General features: G+C 43.6%; 1 pseudogene across 1 annotated transcript; it reads right to left on the bottom strand.

The window, feature by feature from the left end:
- Window positions 1-21,860, bottom strand: LOC110499439 (nuclear pore complex protein Nup160-like; annotated as a pseudogene). The gene is made up of 30 exons (XR_016489295.1): window positions 21,726-21,860; window positions 21,019-21,127; window positions 17,796-18,006; window positions 17,304-17,589; window positions 17,071-17,228; window positions 16,201-16,430; window positions 15,918-16,015; window positions 15,673-15,762; window positions 15,298-15,445; window positions 14,996-15,166; window positions 14,726-14,819; window positions 14,333-14,497; window positions 13,980-14,113; window positions 11,774-11,937; window positions 9,779-9,909; window positions 9,609-9,679; window positions 9,246-9,408; window positions 8,825-8,894; window positions 8,519-8,617; window positions 5,379-5,486; window positions 4,926-5,241; window positions 3,316-3,399; window positions 2,967-3,188; window positions 2,491-2,601; window positions 2,175-2,298; window positions 1,849-1,947; window positions 1,556-1,693; window positions 1,268-1,393; window positions 531-626; window positions 1-392 (listed from the first exon to the last, which is right to left on the bottom strand). The product of XR_016489295.1 is annotated as a nuclear pore complex protein Nup160-like (transcript).
- Between the last annotated feature and the right edge of the window lie 569 nt (window positions 21,861-22,429).

A 22,429-nucleotide genomic window follows, 5' to 3' on the forward strand; every position in this document is an offset into this window, starting at 1 on the left:
GTGCATACGAATTAGTCAGTTTAATTTACCCTTAATACAAAAATACATGCATTTCCCTTCCATTGAGTCTGTTTTGTGTTCCACAGAGTCATGGCCATAGTGACAGCACCTGGAGGGGCAGTGGGGCCAGGCTGTACCCGATTCTCCACCCACCTCCATCTTCCCCATCATGGAATTAGCAATGGCAGAAACATCCCCCAGCCAATTCTTACACCAATCCAATGCTTTGAAATCCAAGACTGAGTGTGCAAGTGCACACTTTGGTAGCAGAGTAGAATCTAGATGCAAGCAGTGCTGTGTTTTGACTGACAGACGGTGCTTCTACTGGGCCTGGAGCCTTCTCCTCGTCGTTTGTGGTAGTCATTCAGCTTGTCCTGCAGTTTCTTATACATCTGAGATGGAGAGGACAAGTAATGAGGAGCGTGGTGGTGCATGTTAACTTTTAAACTGAGGACAGTCATGTCAGGTTTGATGTCAGTCAGCACAGGTTGTCAAACCGATTTCAAAAACAGTATTTCGAATCAACTTACTCTGGCGTTGGTCTGGGTCTCGGTGAGCGACTGGAGGAGCTGGTCGATGGATGTGTATGGGAGCCAACCCAACGGCGCTGTGGCTGAGAGGGGCCTCTGTACAACACACCATTACCAGAGAGAAACAATTAAAGGACAAACATTTGACTTTTCAATCCATTATATTGACATTTTAGAACCTTCTCTAGAGATAAGAATCAAGTGTGTTCAACTAAGATGGGTAAAACAACCATGCATCATAAACATGGGAAGTGACGTACACAGAGTGTACAAAACATTCGGAACACCTTCCTAATTATTGAGTCGCATCCCCTTTTGCCCTCACAACAGCCTCAATTCGTTGGGGCATGGACTCTAAGGTGTCGAAAGCGTTCCACAGGGATGCTGGTCCATGTTGACTCCAATGCTTCCCACAGTTGTGTAGATGTCATTTGGATGGTGGACCATTCTTGATACACAGGAAACTGAGTGTTAAAAACCCAGCAGCGTTTTAGTTATTGACACAAACAGGTGCACCCGACACCTACCATACCGTTATTTTGTCCTGCCCAGTCACCCGATGAATGGGACACATATTCCATGACTCAAGGCTTAACAATCCTTCTTTAACCTGTCTCCTCTCCTTCATCTACACCGATTGAAGTGGATTTAACCAGTGACATCATAGCTAACACCTGGTCAGTCTCATGTAAAGAGCAGGTGTTCCTAATATTTTGTACACTTAGTGTATAGTGTACCTTGATGCCAAAGTACTGGTGTCCCTTCCCCAGGAGGGCATCTACATACTCCAACACCAGCTCAACTGCTCCCGTCAGCAGGTCGTAGTTCAGGTAGAGCCGTAACAACGCTGCAGCATCCACCCCCTAAACAAAACAAGCTTCTTTTATCATATACAGGGAGCAAATACAACCACAAAAAGGTACATTTATTGACTCCATTTAATTCATATCTAGGGGTCCTTCTCAGAAAATATGTCTTGCATTTAGGGCAATATAAATACATGCACAAATACTGTGCTCTCTCACCTTGTAGGCGTTGACCAGCCAGGCAGCGGTACACCGTGTGACAGCAGCTTGTTGATGACACAGCGATGGTGCTGAGCATTCTGAGTAGGATGCTTCTCCAGGTAAGCGGTCAGAAGTCGCCACGCCTCATCTGTCGCACTGGCGGAAAGTCATATTTGAAATGTTTTACATGACTTCACTTTATTTTTATTGTTCAAGTTGACATTTTTAATATTCCCAACTGCACCACAAGGTGGACAATGTGGTATTTCCTAGCCAATTGGTACCATGACGAGTTCATACATTTAACCAACCTTGACTCTTTGGTTGTGATGGTACACAGCTGATTGGCAGCCAGCCAGTTCCAGGCTTCATTCTGATTCTCCTCTCCACCGTACTGTAACTTTATACACCTGAAAATACAAAACTGCAAGCATCACACCACTATCAACCCACAGGAAGGAAACCCCTGTATCTACATGTTAGTTCAGATAAGGCAAGACTGATTACTTTGGTGTGATCACTACGGGTTGAATACTAACTGCATGCATAACTAGGAAATTGACGTAAATCATGAATCGTCAATGAGAGATATGCATATAAATTCACGTCACTCCATGCAGTTGACTGAGCCTGTTACTTACAGGCAAGTCCCTCGAAGACTGAAGTGAGGGAGATTTTGAAGGTCTGGCAGAGAGAGAGGGCACAGTCGAATAGTCCTGATTGGACCAGTAGGGACACCATCTCCACTGCAGAGGCGCTGCCTGCAACGCCACACACAGAACTGTGTTACATTTCTGGTGTTCGATTAGGGGTTTCGTTTCCTTACAGGAACAATGTTCCCCCTTTTAAATTTTCACATTAAGAGGTATCAAGGCAAAACATCATTGGCGATGGCTTACTGACAAGTCACTTTCCATTCACTTTTGGGAATATGTTATCAGTGTTGTTTGTACCTGCAATGGCAGCGGAGGGTGGGTGATGCTGAGCCAAGGTGAGGTGGCTACGGGCAAGGGCGTACTCCTTCTGAAGGTCCTTCAGCTCCAGGATGTCTATCTGACCACCCACTGCAGGGACACGGATGTTAACTCAAAATGACACAACGACAAGGTTCCAGTTTAACAAGGTTTACGCAACCGTATTAGCACAATACACGGTTGCCATTGCACTCAGGCCAGGATCATCAACTACGAGACACTGGCACAGGCGCACTAATAACAGAGTGATAGCCCCGTAATAACAGAAATATAGAGATACTTAAAACATGAACTTAACGGACAAACAATTACAATACTGTAGAATTTAAAGAGCATGTTATCATACACATTTCCCACCATGTCCCATGTGGTGTAAAGATGGTAATGACCAAAAAGGAACATTTATAGCAGTAAATTATAATCACAAATAGTTATCTATGCCTATCGTATCTCACCTGGACCAGTAGTAAACTCTCCATCGTAGTTCCTCTTTGGTGATGCAGCGGGCCTCTCATACACCGCTCCAGAGGTGGGTTGGACAATCCAGGCGTAGTCAGATCTGATAAGCCGTAGACAGTTGAGGGAGGCCAGGCAACAGTTGACCTGTTTCTGTAGACCCAGTTGAGTCCTCACCTCCCGGCCCAGACGCATGCCGTACTCAAACATCACCCTACCCGCTGGAGGACAGATAGGGCCAAACACATCAAAATAAAACACACAATGGAGAGTGAGTAAAAAGGAATACCACCAGCCTCATTTCTAAACAAAGTGCTAATATCTGACAGTGTCCCAGGCTCCTCTCACCTTCCCTGTAGTTGTGTCTGTTGATGTGGAAGGCGTAGAGCAGCTCGTAGTAGTTGTGGGACATCAGGTCCACTGCTCTGGCCTCTGATGCTGACCACCTGCAGCCAGAAAAGAAACAAGGTCCAAAACTTGATCTGATTAATCTAATACATTTATATAGTCCATAATGCGCTCTAACCAAATGTAAAGAGAATGTACAGCCATGGCCAAACGTTTTAAGAATGACAAATATTAATTTCTACAAAGTTTGCTGCTTCGGTGTCTTTAGATATTTTTGTCAGAAGTTACTATGGAAAACAAGTATAATTACAAGCATTTCATAAGTGTCAAAGGCTTTTATTGACAATTACATGAAGTTGATGCAGAGTCAATATTTGCAGTGTTGACTCTTCTTTTTCAAGACCTCTGCAATCCACCCTGGCATGCTGTCAATTATCCTGACTGATGGCAGCCCATTCTTGCATAATCAATGCTTGTAGCTTGTCAGAATTTGTGGGGTTTTGTTTGTCCACCCGCCTCTTGAGGATTGACCACAAGTTTTCAATGGGATTAAGGTCTGGGGGGTTTCCTGGCCATGGACCCAAAATATTGATGTGTTGTTCCCCGAGACACTTAGTTATCACATTTGCCTTATGGCAAGGTGCTCCATCATGCTGGAAAAAGGCATTGTTCGTCACCAAACTGTTCCTGGATGGTTGGGAGAAGTTGCTCTCGGAGGATGTGTTGATACCATGCTTTATTCATGGCTGTGTTCTTAGGCAAAATTGTGAGTGAGCCCACTCCCTTGGCTGAGAAGCAACCCCACACATGAATGGTCTCAGGATGCTTTACTGTTGGCATGACACAGGACTGATGGTAGCGGTCACCCTGTCTTCTCCGGACAAGCTTTTTTTCCAGATGCCTCAAACAATCAGAAAGGGGATTCATCAGAGAAAATGACTTTACCCCAGTCCTCAGCAGTCCAATCCCTGTACCTTTTGCAGAATATCAGTCTGTCCCTGATGTTTTTCCTGGAGAGAAGTGGCTTCTTTGCTGCCCTTTTTGACACCAGGCCATCCTCCAAAAGTCTTCGCCTCGCGATTCCTGTGCAAGCTCTGTACTGGTGGTACCCTGATCCCGCAGCTGAATCAACTTTAGGAGATGGTCCTGGAGCTTGCTGGACTTTCTTGGGCACCCTGAAGCCTTCACAACAATTGAACCGCTCTCCTTGAAGTTCTTGATGATCCGATAAATGGTTGATTTAGGTGCAATCTTACTTGCAGCAATATCCTTGCCTGTGAAGCCCTTTTTGTGCGAAGCAATGATGACGGCACGTGTCTGTTATTCGAACTCAATCAGCATGACAGAGTGATCTCCAGCCTCCTCGTCAACACTCACACCTGTGTTTACGAGAGAATCACTGACAATGTCAGCTGGTCCTTTTGTGGCAGGGCTGAAATGCAGTGAAAGTGGTTTTTGGGGATTCAGTTCATTTGCATGGCAAATAGGGACTTTAATTAATTGCAATTCATCTGATCACTCTTCATAACATTCTAGAGTATATGCAAATTACCATCATACAAACTGAGGAAGCAGACTTTGAAAATTAATATTTGTGTCATTCTCAAAACTTTTGGCCACTACTGTATGTGTGTCTACCTCATTGTGCAGGTTGACGTAGGAGAACTGGACCAGGTCCTGAAGTTGAGAGCGCTCACACAGAACCACAACAAGCTGACGCAAACAGTCTAACTGGCTGCTGGAGTCAGGGTTCTGTGTGAGGGCTTCGTAGGCTTGGCTGTTGTGTCCTAGGTCCAGGTGATGCTTGAAGATGCGGGTCCACAGGGCAGCCTGACTCCTGGGGTCATTGACGGCCTCCGTGATGGCCAGAGTGGCTAGATGGATGACCAGCTCTGGCAGACCAACGTACTCCAGCAACCGCAGCACCTAACACACACTTGAGAATAAGTAAAAACACTACAAAAAAATAATAAATCCACACACATCCAGATTGAAAGGGTTCGTAGGGCACGAGCACCCGACTACATTTAATAAATATTCCAATAATATATTATTTAAAGAACGGGTTCCCATAGTAACCTTGTGTAGTACTGTAGTCCCGGTGCAGCTTCCTCCTCGGCTCCTGTCAATCTCAGAAGAAACTCCTCCGCCTCCTGGAAACACTGCAGTGCCTGGACACAAATGGGGGTCAGAAAACAGCTACTGGTGCTGCTCTGTCACACCTGTGAAGCAACAACTTTCAGCCACTAAACCTTCTGTACTATCGCCACAACTCTTCATGGTCATAATGACACGTTGAAATGCAACCGCAACCCTTAAAGTGGAACTGACTGCATTTGAGCAACATGATATCTTATTAAAATATGTTAATGTGAACCCCCAGGAAGCATGACACTTTTTAAAACATTTTCTGACAAGTGAGCACTTTAGTATACGTAAACTTGAAAATGACCATATCTAAGGCATTTGTGAAAGTTCTATAGCAATATAGAGTGGGAAAGCAATTAACTGCAGTAAATATAACATCCCTCATCCAGGACCAGCGTCTACGCAGACCGGTGCGCCATAGCCAATCGGAGCTATTATTTATTTGCCACAGGCCTGCCATCATTCACAGTGAACTGGACTGTGTGTTTACAGGCAATTACAACAGTACGACTTTTGATCATTAGAACGCAGTCGCCAAAAGCCTCAAAATACACCTGCATGGATTTCTGCAAATATGTCAATACCACTTGGGAGTCCTCTTACATTTGGGAACTTTACAGTCCTATTGATCAAACAAATCAAATCAAATTTTATTTGTCACATACACATGGTTAGCAGATGTTAGTGCGAGTGTAGCGAAATGCTTGTGCTTCTAGTTCCGACAATGCAGTAATAACAAGTAATCTAACTAACAATTCCAAAACTACTGTCTTGTACACAGTGTAAGGGGATAAAGAATATGTACATAAGGATATATGAATGAGTGATGGTACAGAGCAGCATAGGCAAGATACAGTAGATGGTATCGAGTACAGTATGTACAAATGAGATGAGTATGTAAACAAAGTGGCATAGTATAGTATAAAGTGGCTAGTGATACATGTATTACATAAGGATACCGTCGATGATATAGAGTACAGTATATACGTATGCATATGAGATGAATAATGTAGGGTAAGTAACATTTATATAAGGTAGCATTGTTTAAAGTGGCTAGTGATATATTTACGTCATTTCCCATCAATTCCCATTATTAAAGTGGCTGGAGTTGAGTCAGTGTCAGTGTTAGTGGTGGCTGTTTAACAGTCTGATGGCCTTGAGATAGAAGCTGTTTTTCAGTCTCTCGGTCCCAGCTTTGATGCACCTGTACTGACCTCGCCTTCTGGATGATAGCGGGGTGAACAGGCAGTGGCTCGGGTGGTTGATGTCCTTGATGATCTTTATGGCCTTCACAACCATGAAAAGGTAGGCTCTTTCTCCCTCAGTTATGGACATCAACATAAAGATCAACAACTAATGCTAGCCAGAGAAAGATGAGCTAACATCTAACGAAGGAACATTAGATAAACCAAAACTTCAACTAGTTGGCCGTCAAAATTGCACTGATAAATGATAGGGAATTGTAGCCTTTTCGTTCTTCTGCAGCTTACCTGCTAACAACGCATGCTTGTCCCAACCAAGCACCCAAAGCTAACTGATTGTATTGTCATTCCCAGCCTGTTACATTCGTCATTTTTTTAATCCAAAATATTGAGCCTTTGAAACTGAAACGGTGCATCCCGAATGTAGGCAGCAAACATTGTACCAGGACAGCTGTGATTTACAACCTGATAGCAATCGTTTGGCTTGCTAGCTAGCTAGCTCCAGACACAAATGAGAGAACGCCTTACTCTGACCATTTTACTCAGAGCTGGTTAGGCTGTTTACAGGTTATCCAGAGCGTTCATGACTAACTTACTTTGCCTACGTTACTGACACCGGCCACATTCAGCAGGTGTTGATGTTCGTAAATTCATCAGTTATTCTGAGCTCTGGCATACTCAGATGAGAGTGCTCTGAAATTGGAGTAGATAGCCAGAGTGAATTTGCGAACGCAGATAGATATGCTAACTGGATAACAGTCGTTCAAGTTCTTGCTAGCTAACCAAATGACACCTGCATCTCTAGCTGTGTATAGCCACCGGAAAACGATATGAGGGGAAAAAGTAATCGACCCACTCCTCCAATGACATGACATCTTCCTAGCAGCTAGCTAACATTAGGCTCCGTGTTTTTAGCTTGTTGCCTATTAGCCACATTATGACCGACTTGTGATCATCGCCCTTGTTAGTTTGATTGTATTGTCATTCCCAGCCTTTGTTACATTCATCTGTTTTTGTACAAAATTATGAGACATTGAAACACTGCATCCCTGAATGAAGGCAGCAAACATTGTACCAGGCCAGCTGTGATTTACCTGATAGCAATAATTTGACTACCAAGAAATGTACTGGTGAATTATATACACTTAACAAAAATAACACACAACATGTAGTGTTGGTCCCATGTTTCATGACCTGAAATAAAAGATCTCAGAAATGTTCCATACACACCCCAAAAATTTTTTTTCAAATGTGTTTACATCACTGTTAGTGAGCATTTTTCCTTTGCCAAGAAAATCCATCCACCTGACAGGTGTGGCATATCAAGAAGCTGATTAAACAGAATCTTCATTACACAGGTGCACCTTGTGCTGGGGGCAATAAAAGGCCACTAAAATGTACAGTTGTGTCACAACAATGCCACAGATCTCAAGTTCTCCACCAGAAATTTTGCCTGACAATTTAAAATTAATTTCTCTACCATAAGCCGCATCCAATGTAGTTTTAGAGAATTTGGCAGTACGTTGAACCAGCCTCACAACTGCAGACCACGTGTAATCAAGCCAGCCCAGAACCTCCACATCTGGATTCTTTACCTGCGGGATCGTCTGAGACCAGCCACCCAGACAGCTGATAAAACAGTAGTATTTATGTCCGTAATAAAGCCCTTTCGTGGGGAAAAACTCCTGATTGGCAGGGCCTGGCTCCCAAGTGGATGGGTCTATGCCCTCCTATGGAATGTTGAGGCAAATAAAAAAAGGTTATATCTTAAAGTTTGACTGATATGATTGTCTGTTTGTTCCATATGTGAAAAGAAGTTAAAAACGCTGTCAGTTCCACTTTAAAACACACACCTTCTGTCCCTCTCAGTTGGCCAGGTAACATTGGCCCAGCATGAAGCGGCAGGAGCCCACGTTAACCTGACACCACGGCCCAATGAGACGCACATCCTCCTGAAGGGAGAGAAAAGGAAAGCTTAAGAAAATATTATATTTAAAAATGCATCAGTTGGCTTTTTAATTAAATCTGCTTCAATCAATAAATACATATTTATTGTCCCAATTAGGACATTGGTTATGCAGTCAAGGTAAAAAAATAAAAAAACATGATGCAACACAAATAGTGAGTGAGAGTTGTTGAGTCCGTGGGAAGCGTCTCACCTGTAGTTGTGCGTACTGGCAGTTGCCCATCAGACACTCAGGGAACTGGAAGCTAAGGTTGTTGGGCCAGCTATAAAAAGATAGTGTTAAGGGCCAACCTTGACATTATTTACAGTGCACCTCATTGCAACCCTCTAAGGCTAAAGTCAAATCTTTGCCTAAAGCACATCAAATGTAGCTTCGCCTCACTTTAATAGCATAGCATGTGCTAGCCATGTGGTGTGTAATAAATAACCTTGCGTAAAGCATATTAACTCTAGCCTCGACTAGCCTAGCCGTGTATGAGGACAGAAATAACATTGCCTAAATATCCATTTTGGGGCTCGCCCAGCTTAAAAATATGCCAGCTGTGTAGATAACCTTTCCTAGGGAAACATCAACTTTTGCTTAGCCAAGCACAGTCGTGTGTGTGGTAGGATACAGTTGCCGAGCCAAGAGGGTGACCATGCTGGAGACCATGTGGGGCCAGTGGAGCAGGGCTGTGCCCGGGGAGGGGCTGTTCTGCTTGGAGTAGATTTGGGTAATGATGGCCTTCCATGCTACGCTCTGGTAGAACAGCTCCACCACCGTCTGGGGGCTCCGGACTAAGGGGAAAAGAAAACGGAGTGGGATACAGGGATGTGATCAGGAAAATTCAGACAAAAGTATGATATTGGTTTGGGTTATCTAGGCATATTGCAATGATGGATGAATAGAGGGCAATGTCAGAAAAGCAGGAATTCCTGATTAAAACAGGAAAAAAAGTCATCGCTTAGAGAGACGGAGGCTACACATAGGACCTGACCTGATCTGTTGCTAGCCATAGCTGGAGAATCAGACAGCTCCAGGACTGACAGGTGCTGTAGGTTGGCATCTCTGGAGGGAGAACACAATGTCAACCAGGCAGAATTCACTGAATTCAATACTGTGTTGTGTTGCGATGGAATGTGTGTGTTTGTGTGCGTGCGTACGTACATGATGTCAAGAGGCACGGTGGTGGTCAGGCTCTGGGTGATGTGTTTGAGGAGATAGTAGGAGGAGAGAAGCTGAGAGGAGCGGGGGGTCAGGTCCTGTTGTAGCAGCTGAGGCCCTCCACCCGGGAACACCTGGAGAACACACACACAGTTAATTCAAAAGAGCAGACTGACGTGTGTGTGTGTGTGTGTGATGTAGGGCGGGCCATATTTAGTCGACTGGTCAATTGTTGGTTGGTCGACCAAGATTCCTTCAGTCGAGCAGTAACAAAAAATATTTCACGGTGTACAAGACACCCGTCTGATAGTGCGCCTGTCTATGTGGACTAATCCATTATGGAGGCCGTGAGGATGGCAGTCAATCACTAAGACATGCGCTATTGAAATTGTATATGGTTATATTACCTCAGAACAATGGTGCAACACTAATATAAATATTTTATAACAAATGCACTTTCTCCCGCGTTGGATAGTGGTCGCTCTCCACGGTTCTGAAACATCAATGCGCTGTTGAATTGGCGCATTTTCCAAGACCATGTTGCTGTGTGCATAATATCAAAGTTAACCAGCATGTTGATGTTGAGAACAAAGCGGCGGAGGCAGCAGTTGGAGTTAGCAGAAGAGAAAAATACAACTTAATTAGGTCTATAATGAATAGCTTAACTTAAACACACCTGGCTTTATAAATCAAATCTTTTAAAATCTTTGCCATGCTGTAATAAAGGCTTTACACTTTTTTCCCCATTAGAACAGCCTCTGGTATTACTTAATTTATTTAGTGTTGTTTACACTTCCAAATATTTATAATAACCCTCCTTTTTCTTGATATTATTGTCATGGTCATCATTATAATAAGTAATGTCATCAATAGGCTTAGTATAGCAGCCTTGTATGACAACCATCGAGCTGTAGGCCAAAGAGCGCATCCTGTTTCGTCTTAATACTGTAACTTAGGCATGTATTTCAATTAGTGATGCACCGATATGACATTTTCGGCCAATACCGATATCCGATATTTTCCTTGCCAAAAAAAAACGATACCAATACTTAATATTTTAGCGGCCTTTTAAGTATTCTAGTACACGGACGCAGCAGTTTAAGGCACTGCATCTCAGTGCAAGAGGCGTCACTACAGTCCCTGGTTCAAATCCAGTCTATCACATCCGGCCGTGATTGGGAGTCCCATAGGGCGGCGCACAATTGGCCCGGCGTCATCCGGGTTTGGCCGTCATTGTAAATAAGAATTTGTTCTTAACAGACTTGCCTAGTTAAATAAAGGTTTACATTGTAAAAATGATATTGTAATCCAACAGCACCTGTTTGGCATGCAGTGCTTGCTCCTTACCTTTTTCTTTACCCAGTATTTTCGTTGGTTCGTCACGTCCTTTGTATTCATTTAGCTGTCACATGTGTTCCGAGTTTGTTATAACCAATTTATTAATGGGATTATGATATGCTATAGGTCAGGTCCCATTGGTCCTGTGCATGCAATGCATACGTGTCAAGTAAAGAGAGCAAAGGTTGAGGGAATAGGGAATGCTTTTCCTAAACAAATGAGGGATTTCGGTAACAAAAAAATCTGTCAGAAATGGCTGTAATTATGTTGCAGCTTCAGCAACATGGACAGCGTGAAAAACACTTGAAGTTTTGTAGTGTTCGCTGCACAATGGAGGAGAGAGACAATGGGTGCTAGTCACACGGTCACTCACTGATTCTTAACACAGCATAGCAAGTCTGCAATTGCGGTCTGTCTGCAATTGACAGTCTCTGGTCATTAATGTGTCTTAATTATTTCAAACAGTGCGCTTAGAATTAGACAAGCTCAGTGCATATAGTTGGTTTGATTAAAACACACAGGCTGTGTCTACAAAAAGTTGTACAACTTTGGTCGAAAGAACAGTCTTCTCTCAGTCAACCAAGATTTGTTTTTGTTGGGGTCAGCCCTAGTGTGATGCGTTTGCATTTCTGTCTCAGTGTGTGTACTACTACTACTTACATTGTCTCCTAGACGTAGGTAGAGCTGCTGCAGTATGAGCAGGTCCCTACAGAACAGGGCTCTGGTCATGGCCATCTGACAGACAGCCTGACACACCACAGCTACCGCCACACTGCTACCATACAGCTGGGACAGACTGCTCCGCCACGACAGGGACTGGCCTGCTGGGGGGGCACATCAGTTTAAACAGGTCCATTTTCACACAGACTGAGCTCAAACATTCAGTTTAACTTGCTACTCAAAAAATAATAAAAACTCAACTTACCGGTCAATAAATGACATCATATAGAATTATCTAGGGCAAATCTGTGTTGATATACAGTACGAGTCATAAGTTTGGACACACCTACTCATTCAAGGGTTTTATTTATTTTGACCATTTTCTACATTGTAGAATAATAGTGAAGACAAACTATGGAATAACATATGGAATCATGAGGTAAGCAAAGTTCAATCAAAATAGAATTTTAGAATCTTCAAAGACACCCTTGACAGTTTTGCACACTTGGCATTCTCTCAACCAGCTTCACCTGTAATGCTTTTCCAACAGTCTTGAAGGAGTTCCCACATATGCTGTGCACTTGTTGGCTGTTCTCTCTTCACTGTGCGGTCCAAGTCATCCCAATTCAAACAAATCAAAAATGTATGTCACGTGCGCCGAATACAACAGGTGAAATGCTTACTTAGACTCTAACCAATAGGTTAGAGAAGAAATAAAACAGTAAGAAGACAGGCTATATACAGTAGCGAGGCTATAAAAGTAGCGAAATAGTGCAAAAAAGGTATTTGGTGAATAGGTGGCGTAAAGAAATAAAAACAATAGTAAAAAGACAGTGAAAAACAATACAGACACCGGTTAGTCAGGCTGATTGAGGTAGTATGTACATGTAGATATGGTTAAAGTGACTATGCATATATGATAAACAGAGAGTAGCAGTAGCGTAAAAGAGGGGTTGGCGGGTGGTGGATGGCGGGACACAATGTGCCAATGTGCAGAAGCACTGGTTGGTCTGCCCAATTGAGGTAGTATGTACATGAATGGGTTGAAGCTGGGGGATTATAGAGGTCAGGTCATCTGATGCAGCACTCCATCTTGGTCAAACAGCCCTTACACAGCCTGGATGTGTGTTTTGGCTCATAGTCCCACTATCATTCAACAGGACAAAGTGAAAACCAGATGGGATGGCGTATCGTTGCATAATGCGGTGGTAGTCATGCTGGTTAAGTGTGCCTTGAATTCTAAATAAAATCACTGACAGTGTCACCAGCAAAGCACCCCCACACCATAACACCTCCTCCTCCATGCTTTACGGTGGGAAAAACACATGCAAAGATCATCCATTCACCCACACTGCGTCTCACAAAGACACGGCGGTTGGAACCAAAAATGTCACATTTGGACTCCAGACCAAAGGACAAATTTCCACCGGTCTAATGTCCATTGCTTGTGTTTCTTGGCCCAAGCAAGTCTCTTCTTATTGGTGTCCTTTAGTAGTGGTTTCTTTGCAGAAATTCAACCATGCCTCTGAGCTGTGTCTGTTACTTGAACTCTGAAGCATTTATTTGGGCTGCAATTTCTGAAGCTTGTAACGCCAATGAACTAATCCTCTGCAGCAGAGGTAACTCTGGGTCTTCCTTTCCTGTGGCGGTCCTCGTGAGAGCCAGCTTCATCATAGCGCTTGATGTTTTTTTTTAAATGTACTTGAAGAAACTCTTGAAATGTTCCGGATTGACTGACCTTCATGTCTTAAAGTAATGATGGACTGTCATTTCTCTTTGCTTATTTGAGCTGTTCTTGCCATCATATGGACTTGGTCTTTTACCAAATAGGGCTAAGTTCAAAACTGATTGGCCCAAATGCATTAAAGAAAGAATTTCCACAAATGAACTTTTAACAAGGCACACCTGTTAATTGAAATGCATTCCAGGGCCAAGACTGTGCAAAGCTGTCATCAAAGTAAAGGGTGGATAATTTGAAAAATCTCAAATATAAAATATTTTGATTTGTTTAACACTTTTTTTACTTAATACATGATTCCATGTGTTATTTCATAGTTTATGTTTTCACTATTATTCTACAATGTAGAACATTTTACAAAATAAAAACCATGGAATGAGTAGGTGTGTTAACTTTTGACTGGTACTGTATATTAGCCATGGTATAGTGTGGTAGGTATAGCATGGTATAATATTATATAGGTCTTACCTATGGTGAGAGACCCTTCTCCTCCTGGCTCCGAGTCAGTCTCCAGGTCCATCTCTCTGATCAGCATGGCCATGGCTGCCAAAGGGTTACGGACGTCCTGTAGTTTGTTATGGATGTCCTCGATCACATTCTCACTACGATGGGAATGAAAGATGCACAACAGTCAGTCACGAAACTCCACATAGCACGGCAATGCCTGCATGTGAATGACCCATTGGAGGTCAAGAATATTTGTTGGTTGAAATTATTTTTCCTATGACAATTTTTCCCCAAATCATTAATTGACTTTCAACTGGCCTCCATAGACAGTACATAGTAATTTTCAAAACCTGTTGAGGTGTGTGCGTACTGACTTGTTGTTGGCCAGTAAGTTCTCCAGCCCTCTCAGGTGACTGGAGATGTTCCAGGGCTTTCTCCATCTTGTAGGCCATTTCCCCCGGCACCGCGTCACTCACCAGCCTCACTGCACCAGCTGTGACACTGCACCAGCTGCAGCACGTCACGACCAACCTCCGGGTCTGGACATGGGGAAACATGGTACGAGGAGAAACTGGGATGAGTTAGGGAGTCCTGCAGAGCCAAAATGGCAAACAATGTCTACCTTTTCAACAAGGAGAAACAAATTCACATTGAACCACTTAAAGTGTGAATGGCTACACTTGACAAAAACCCAGTAGGTAAAGAGCTCTCTGGATCTAAAATGGCTACTATACATTCTCAGACACAGATGAATGACAGGTCTTTACCCTCAGCCACGGGTGTCTCTTCCTCTGAGAACAGGTACTCATCAAAATACAGGTGCTCCACAGCAAAGCAGGGCACCAGGAATGACACAAAGCCCTAGATCAAACAGTCACTTATTCACTGCAATCCAGCAAAATTATTTTAATATGAAACATAAAAAAGTATGTTTTAAATGACCAGGTTTCCTTTGTCCCCTTTTGGGTCACATGGTCCCAAATCAACTAAACATATGCAAGAATGTAGTGTAATGTAGTCTCTCTTCCAATCTGTACCTTCTTCAGCACACAAACCATGTGTGTATGTGGGTTGAGCAGCAGGCCCAGTGGTGTGGCCAGACCCTCCTGGTACTGTAGACAGCAGGCACAGAACTTGGACCAGAACTCCACCTGTAGCTGCCTGTACTCCTCCTGGCTGAACTCAAACTCTGTCACACTGCTTTGCAGCTAGAGGGGGAGAGAGTCATACATGTAGGAAACGCAGCAGAAACAAGCTGAGAAAAAAAGTCAGAAGGAGACGGTGTGTGAGTCAGATGGAGAGAGAATACGCAGAAAGCAGGGAGCCTTGTCTAGCTTACCTCCTTCTCCACAGCGACCGTCACCTCTTTCTTGAGGGTCTCCCATGGGAGATCAGTGATTCACTCTGTGCCTCTCCTGTAAATCTGAAGGGCTTTGCCTATAGCAGAGGCAGTGAATCTCAGGGGGGAGAAGAGCATGTCCAGGAAGTCTCCTGTCATAACACAATAGATAGGACAAATTATCTTTTTTTCTGATGTGGGTAGGCACAAAAGTGACAATATGGAATAAGAGGATACTGATAAATTGCAATGATGTTTGGATAGAGGGTGATGTCATCAAATCAGGTTATGATTAATCAGTTAATTTAATAAATACAATTCAGATTAATTAATTCAAATCCCATTTGATATCAGTGATGAATGATGTGGTGTCGTCTTACCCTGGGGTCCTGGTCTGCTCCGATGGGGACCTCTTCCTCAGGGCCAGGCTGCACAAACACCTGGTTCCACTGACCTGCTGTGGAACTGTGACGTCAGAGTAGGAAATGGACAGCACTCCAAATTATAGTAATTTCCCCCCAGAAAACGAAATTCACAATGTTACAGAGATCATCTCTTGATATATAGGCATACAAGTCCATTACACTATCCAAAGGATAATCAAAACATGTCATACTCACTGTTCAAAGTTGATGTATTTCACCACGGTTTGGTTGGTATCGTCCAGCCACAGGCCCCAGATGTCCGTAGAAGTGAGAGCAAAGTCCACCAGTGTCTCCTAATCACACCTGGACACACAGGAGAGGAGTCAGGCTGACAAAACATTATATTACTGATGATACTTTCCACACAATATAAAAATTCCAGACCCATTCCAAACCGACAAACACTCTTCCACAAAGACAACCCCTACTCACTCTCTCACACACACACACACACACACCACACCTCTCCTTCAGTTACCTGTGTGGCGAACAGTGAGGAGATGTGGTCCAGGCTGTAGCGGTTGTTGTCTGTGGCCACCAGCTGCAGCACAGTGAACTGTCCCCTGGAAGGTACAGCCAGGTAGATGGCCAGACACAGCCCCGTGGAGAAGGTTAGCCGCAGCCGATGGCCCTGTCCTGGGGAACGCTTCACCCCCGGCACGCTGGCATGTATTCCAACATGTCAGCCTCCATCAGACATGCCTGGTCCTGTAGGGTGAGGGAGGGGGAAGAAGGGACTTCCCATGTTAGCAAAAAACAGCTTGTTAGATTTTTTTTTCCAATTATTTATTTTGTTGATATCCAGGCTAATATTACTCATATTTTAATCAAATAGGCCTACTTTTAGATCCAAATGAAAAAGGACAAAGTTGCAATCCGTTGGGGTGAAACTGCTCTGTCCATTTGCGATATTACAACAGAGACGTCACTTTAACAAAAAATAACACTTATTCCCTCAGCAATCATTGCACATGGGATAGAACGGCAGAGTATGTATGTACTACCATTTATTTTGTTCCACGTTTCTTGGGGAGACCAGTGGCACTGATTCACAGATCTCAGCTTTGACAGGATGTTTATTTTATTTAACCTTCATTTAACTAGGCAAGTCAATTAAGGCAAATCCTTATTTACAATGACGGCCTACCCCGGCCAAAGCTTAACCCGGACAACCCTATGGGACTCCCTATCACGGCCGGTTGTAATACAGCTTGGAATCGAACCAGGGTCTTCAGTGACGCCTCTAGCACTAAGATGAATTGCCTTAGACCGCTGTGCCACTCGAGACCCCAAAATGTCATGCTTCTGACCACAGAATTCAATAGAACAATCTCTCTATGGGACTGACCCTATAGGACCACATGCATAGTTTATGGTCCTGACACAGAGCCAAGATGAAGGTGTCGTCCTCCAGTTCCCTTACTGCCAGACTCAGGGCCAGGTCCCCAGGGCCCTGCTCACCTTTGGACAGAACACACATACACACAAACAAAAGAACCAGGGTTGGTTTACACAATGGGGCGATTACACGGACCCAGACTCAATCTATTAATGAAGTAAAAAACATGTCTTTAACCTGATGGCAGTTGGCAGCCAGCCTCTGCATCACAGAGCTTGTCTTCAGCTCCAGAATGGTCAAGCTGGCCTGTGTGTTGTGTGGGGGCAGTGTGACGACCAGGATACCCCCTGCAGGTGATGCAAGGGCGTAATGGGCCTCTCCCTGGTGGCTGAGCCAGGCTGCTGAGGCGGTGGGGCCTACTGTCTGGCCCACAGGGCTGGGGATGACTCCGCTGTGGGCCGGGTCCTGCAGACTAATTTTCCCCACGTCTGCAAATATGGACTGCATCTGGAGCTCTGTCACCAGCTCCTGTGGGAGAGCGAGAAAATTATATTTGTATACAGCACAGTGTGCTGGGAAAAGGTTGTGTTGCGCTGTCTGTCAGAAAAGTAAGAACATTGATTACGTCAACCAATTAAAAACAATGTTTCACACAAATAATTTCTCCCCACTCTACTGCGTTGGACATACGATTCATGCATTTTGGTTTAGAAGCACCCTGAAGAGGGACTTACACCGCTGTACATGCGTGTGGGGTGTGGCAGCACCAACCGGTGCACAGCCTGGTTGGTGACGATGAGGATGGTGACATTGTTGAGGGTCTCCTGGATGTGTACGCCTCCGGGCAGCAGAGGGCAGTGTGTGATCTTGAGTTTAACAGCACTGTTCAGTAGGTTGGTGTCCAGAGACTGCTCCACCAGCTGCACTGTGTCCCCGGAGGTGGACCTGGAGAGAAGGCGTAGATGAGACAGCAAGTCAAAGCCAGATGGCTTTGGGATGTGCTGGGTGGATGGGAGAAAGTCACAGGATTGCTATAGGGGATACGGGTGTACATCTGTGGATTAAGCAAATGAGGGGTTGAGGTCAGGTCAGATCCCCTTAAGGGAGAAATGATGGTTTATTACCCTCTTCCTGTCAAACCATATTTGATGTAAAGATTGGAGAGGAGGGCCTATATTGGAGTATGTACACTTGTGTTGGTGGAAACATGTTTTGTCTAATGCAGCTGTATTGATCCTCTGGGAAAAATAAACTTGGTTAAGCTTTCATAATGTCCGTTGAGTGTTTTACTCAGCATTAGAACCTAACAGTACCCAGTGATGTTACGTTTGATACCGTCGAAATGGCTAAGCAGTTTACTTCGAAGCAGTGGTCCCTCAAGACTAGTCCAGGTGGAGTGGAAACGCGCGTGCAAGCAGTTGATCCCGACATCACTTGGGTACACTGCAGCATCCACCGAGAGGCTCTTGCTGCCAAGGGAATGCCTGACAGCATGAAATACGTTTTAGACACTTTGTGAAAATGGCTAATGGCAAATAAAATTTGATTTGATAACTTTGTTAAAGCAAGGCCCCTGAACTCTCAAGTGTTTTCTGCACTATGCAATGATATGGGCAGCGACCATGTAACGCTTTCACAACATACAGAAGTGCGCTGGTTATCAAGGGGCAAAGTATTGACACTTTTTTAAATTGAGAGACGAGCTTAAAGTTTACTTTAGACAGACAGAGGTCATGAGCAAATTGTTCAAATTTTTCAAAAAATCTGGAGGGACATAACAAGGATGCTACCCCAAACATAACATTCACTCCAAATTGAAACCTACAACCTGATTTTTGAATGGAATTTACTTGGAATGCTTCCTACACTCAATGATTATTATTCCCAAACTAATAATTACGCCAACAGTTGTTGCCTTCCCACCAAGCTGCTTGCCTATTGTCCTGTAGCCCATCCCAGCCTTGTGCAGGTCTACAATTTAACCCTGATGTCCTTACACAGCTCTCTGGTCTTGGCCATTGTGGAGAGGTTGGAGTCTGTTTGATTGAGTGTGTGGACAGGTGTCTTTTATACAGGTAACGAGTTCAAACAGGTGCAGTTAATACAGGTAATGAGTAGGGAACAGGAGGGCTTCTTAAAGACAAACTAGAGACGGAATTCTTACTGGCTGTTAGGTGATCAAATACTTATGTCATGCAATAAAATGCAAATTAATTACTTAAAAATCATACAATGTGATTTTCTGGATTTTTGTTTTAGATTCCGTCTCTCACATTTGAAGTGTACCTATGATAAACATTACAGACCTCTACATGCTTTGTAAGTAGGAAAACCTGCAAAATCGGCAGTGTATGAAATACTTGTTCTCCCCACTGTGTGTGTGTGTGTGTGTGTGTGTGTGTGTGTGTGTGTGTGTGTGTGTGTATATATACAAATAGTCAGATTAATCAGTATCAGCCTTTTTTGGTCCTCCAATAATCGTTATCGGTGTTAAAATCATAATCGGTCGACCTCTAGTCTCCATTGTATGATTTTTTTGTGTGCAAATTAACTTGAATGCCAGTTGACAATGTCATACGTGATATAGCGAAGCACCTGCGTGAGTTGGGTGCACAATTACACAGGTACTTTCCCGAAACAGATGACACAAACAACTGGATTTGTCATCCCTTTCATGCCCTGCCTCCAGTCCACTTACCGATATCTGAACAAGTGAGCCTCATCAAAATTGCAACAAGTGGGTCTGTGAAAATTGAATTTAAATCAGAAGCCACTGCCAGATTTCTGGATTGGGCTATGCTCAGAGTATCTTGCCTTGGCAAATCGCGCTGTTAAGACACTGATGCCCTTGCAACCATGTACCTATGTGAGAGTGGATTCTCGGCCCTCACTAGCATGAAAACTAAAGCACAGACTGTGAAAAATGATTTAAGACAGACTCTCTCCAATACAACCCAACATTGCAGAGTTATGTGCATCCTTTCAAGCACACCCTTCTCATTAACCAGTGGTGAGTTATTCACAATTTTCAATTAACAAATAAGATTTTATATGTAAGATGGTTAAATAAAGAGCAAAATGATTGATTATATTTTGTGCCCTGGTCCTATATGAGTTCTGTCACTTCCCATGAGCCAGGTTGTGACAAAAACTCACTCATTCTTATGTTTAATAAATGTATCGTATAGTGTGTGGCAGGCTTACAATGACAAAAAAAACTAATTTGAGAGCGCGCTGACCCTGGTGCAAGAGGGGGTACGCAGCTGAAGGTTGATTGTTTGAAGGGGTACGGGACTATAAAATGTTTGGGAAACAATGTTCTAGACGATTCTGTGCTTCCAACTTTGTTGGTTTGGGGAATGCCCTTCCCTGTGCACAAAGTGAGGTCCATACAGAAATGGATAGTCTAGATCGGTGTGGAAGAATTTGCCTGGCCTGCAGAGCCCTGACCTCAACCCCATCGAACACCTTTGGGATGAATTGGTTACACCGACTGCGAGCCAGGCCGAATCGCCCAACATCAGTGCCCGACCTCACTAATCCTCGCAGCTGAATGGAAGCAAGTCCCCACCGCAATGTTCCACATATAGTTGAAAGCCTTCCCGGAAGAGTGGAGGCTGTTATAGCAGCAAAGGGGGGGGGGGGGGGGGGACCAACCTCATATTAATGCCCATGAATCTGGAATCAGATGTTCAACGTGCAGGTGTCCACATACACTACATGACCAATGGTATATAAGAACATACATAGCAAGCACAACTTGCAGGTAGCCTAGTGATTAGAGTATTGGGCTAGTAACTGAAAGGTTGCATGATCGAATCCCCAAGCTGACAAAGTAAAAATCTGTCGTTCTGCCCCTGAACTAGGCAGTTAAGACTGTTCCTAGGCTGTCAGTGAAAATAAGAATTTGTTCTTAACTGACTTGCCTAGTTAAATAAAGGTGAAAAAAAAACTCACCAGTGTAGGAATCTGTTGCTAGTGATGGACAGGAGTTTTCCACTTCCCTCATAGTGAAAGCCTCCTGCGCTGTCTGGGTATATCACACTGCCAGGAAGAGTATTCAGACCTGTCGAGAAACCACACGACAGTCTCAAACTGTTTAGGTCTGACAGGTGGTTGACCACTTGTTAGGTTTACACCATCACAACGCTCTCTTTGCCCGATAACTAAAAGACAGCTGTCAATAAACGAGGAAAAACAGATGTGTTAGAATGCATGTCACTATAAAAACCAAGCATTGACTTTCATGAACTGGAAGCTAACGCTACTCATGCTACGCTGTAAAACGCGCAGACTGTGGAAAGCTGCTAACAAACAACTCATGCACCAGGATACCGATACTTAAGAATGATTTCGGCATAAGGTGTAGCTAAAGCGGCGTACAGTACGGTTGGCTAACTTTGGTTTAGGTTGGCGCTCGGAGGTAACAAATGCACCTGCAGAGGATACCGTTATCATACTAACTAGCAATATAGCTTGTTGGCCACACGCCAGCTACATGATGTCAAGTTAGCATTGTTGGCCACACGCCAGCTACATGATGTCAATAGTTAGCATGCATGGTGGGTCACTCACGACCATATTCTATACACAGTTTATCATATAAACCGTTCATATGAGCAAATAAAGAGCGGGTCACTCTTTTAATATCCATGAAGATGTACCTAGGTTTACAGTTATTTCCCGGAATGTTGGTAGGGTTTCCTTCTCAAACCGATTTATTTCTATGAAACTCCTTTCTAAAACCGCCGCCATCTTCCCCGCATTGAGTTGTGGGATTGACAAGGAAATATACCGCCTTCTCTTCTTCATTTTAAAACTGTATTAGCTAGCTTGTCCAGAGAGAACCTCTCTGGCTCTTATAAAACATAAGACCAATTAATTTAGCTACAGTAAAATAAGAAAAATAATACTAGGTGTAGCTAGTATTATGATTTATAAAAACATTTCACAAATAATAGTGATTTAGGACACTCAAATGTCCCAATTCTATAGAATAGAAAAGTTATTGTTGTGTAATTCTGAGCCTTTGGCTTCACACTGACATTTACACCAACATCCAATTATTTTCTGGATGTGTCAGAAGGGTCTAATTGGTTCCCTTAATAGTTAATATTGTACAGAAATGTCCTCATTGGACAGAAAGGGTCACACCTCCCACCCACCCTTGAGCCATATTATTCTTTTGATCAGAGATTTTTTTTTAAATTAAGTAATATTATGTATATGAAATATACAGCATGAGCCAACATTCAAGACAACTTGAAGACGCAGATTAACCGACTTCCATAGTGTTGCTGTCACAGTAAAGGGCGAACAGTTGTGACTGCTTATCACAAAAATGCATAGTTTGGCTAATGACGCATAT

The sequence above is a fragment of the Oncorhynchus mykiss genome, chromosome 2 (genome assembly GCF_057628025.1).
Source record: "Oncorhynchus mykiss isolate SJ-2025 chromosome 2, ASM5762802v1, whole genome shotgun sequence".
Lineage (NCBI taxonomy): Eukaryota > Metazoa > Chordata > Actinopteri > Salmoniformes > Salmonidae > Oncorhynchus > Oncorhynchus mykiss.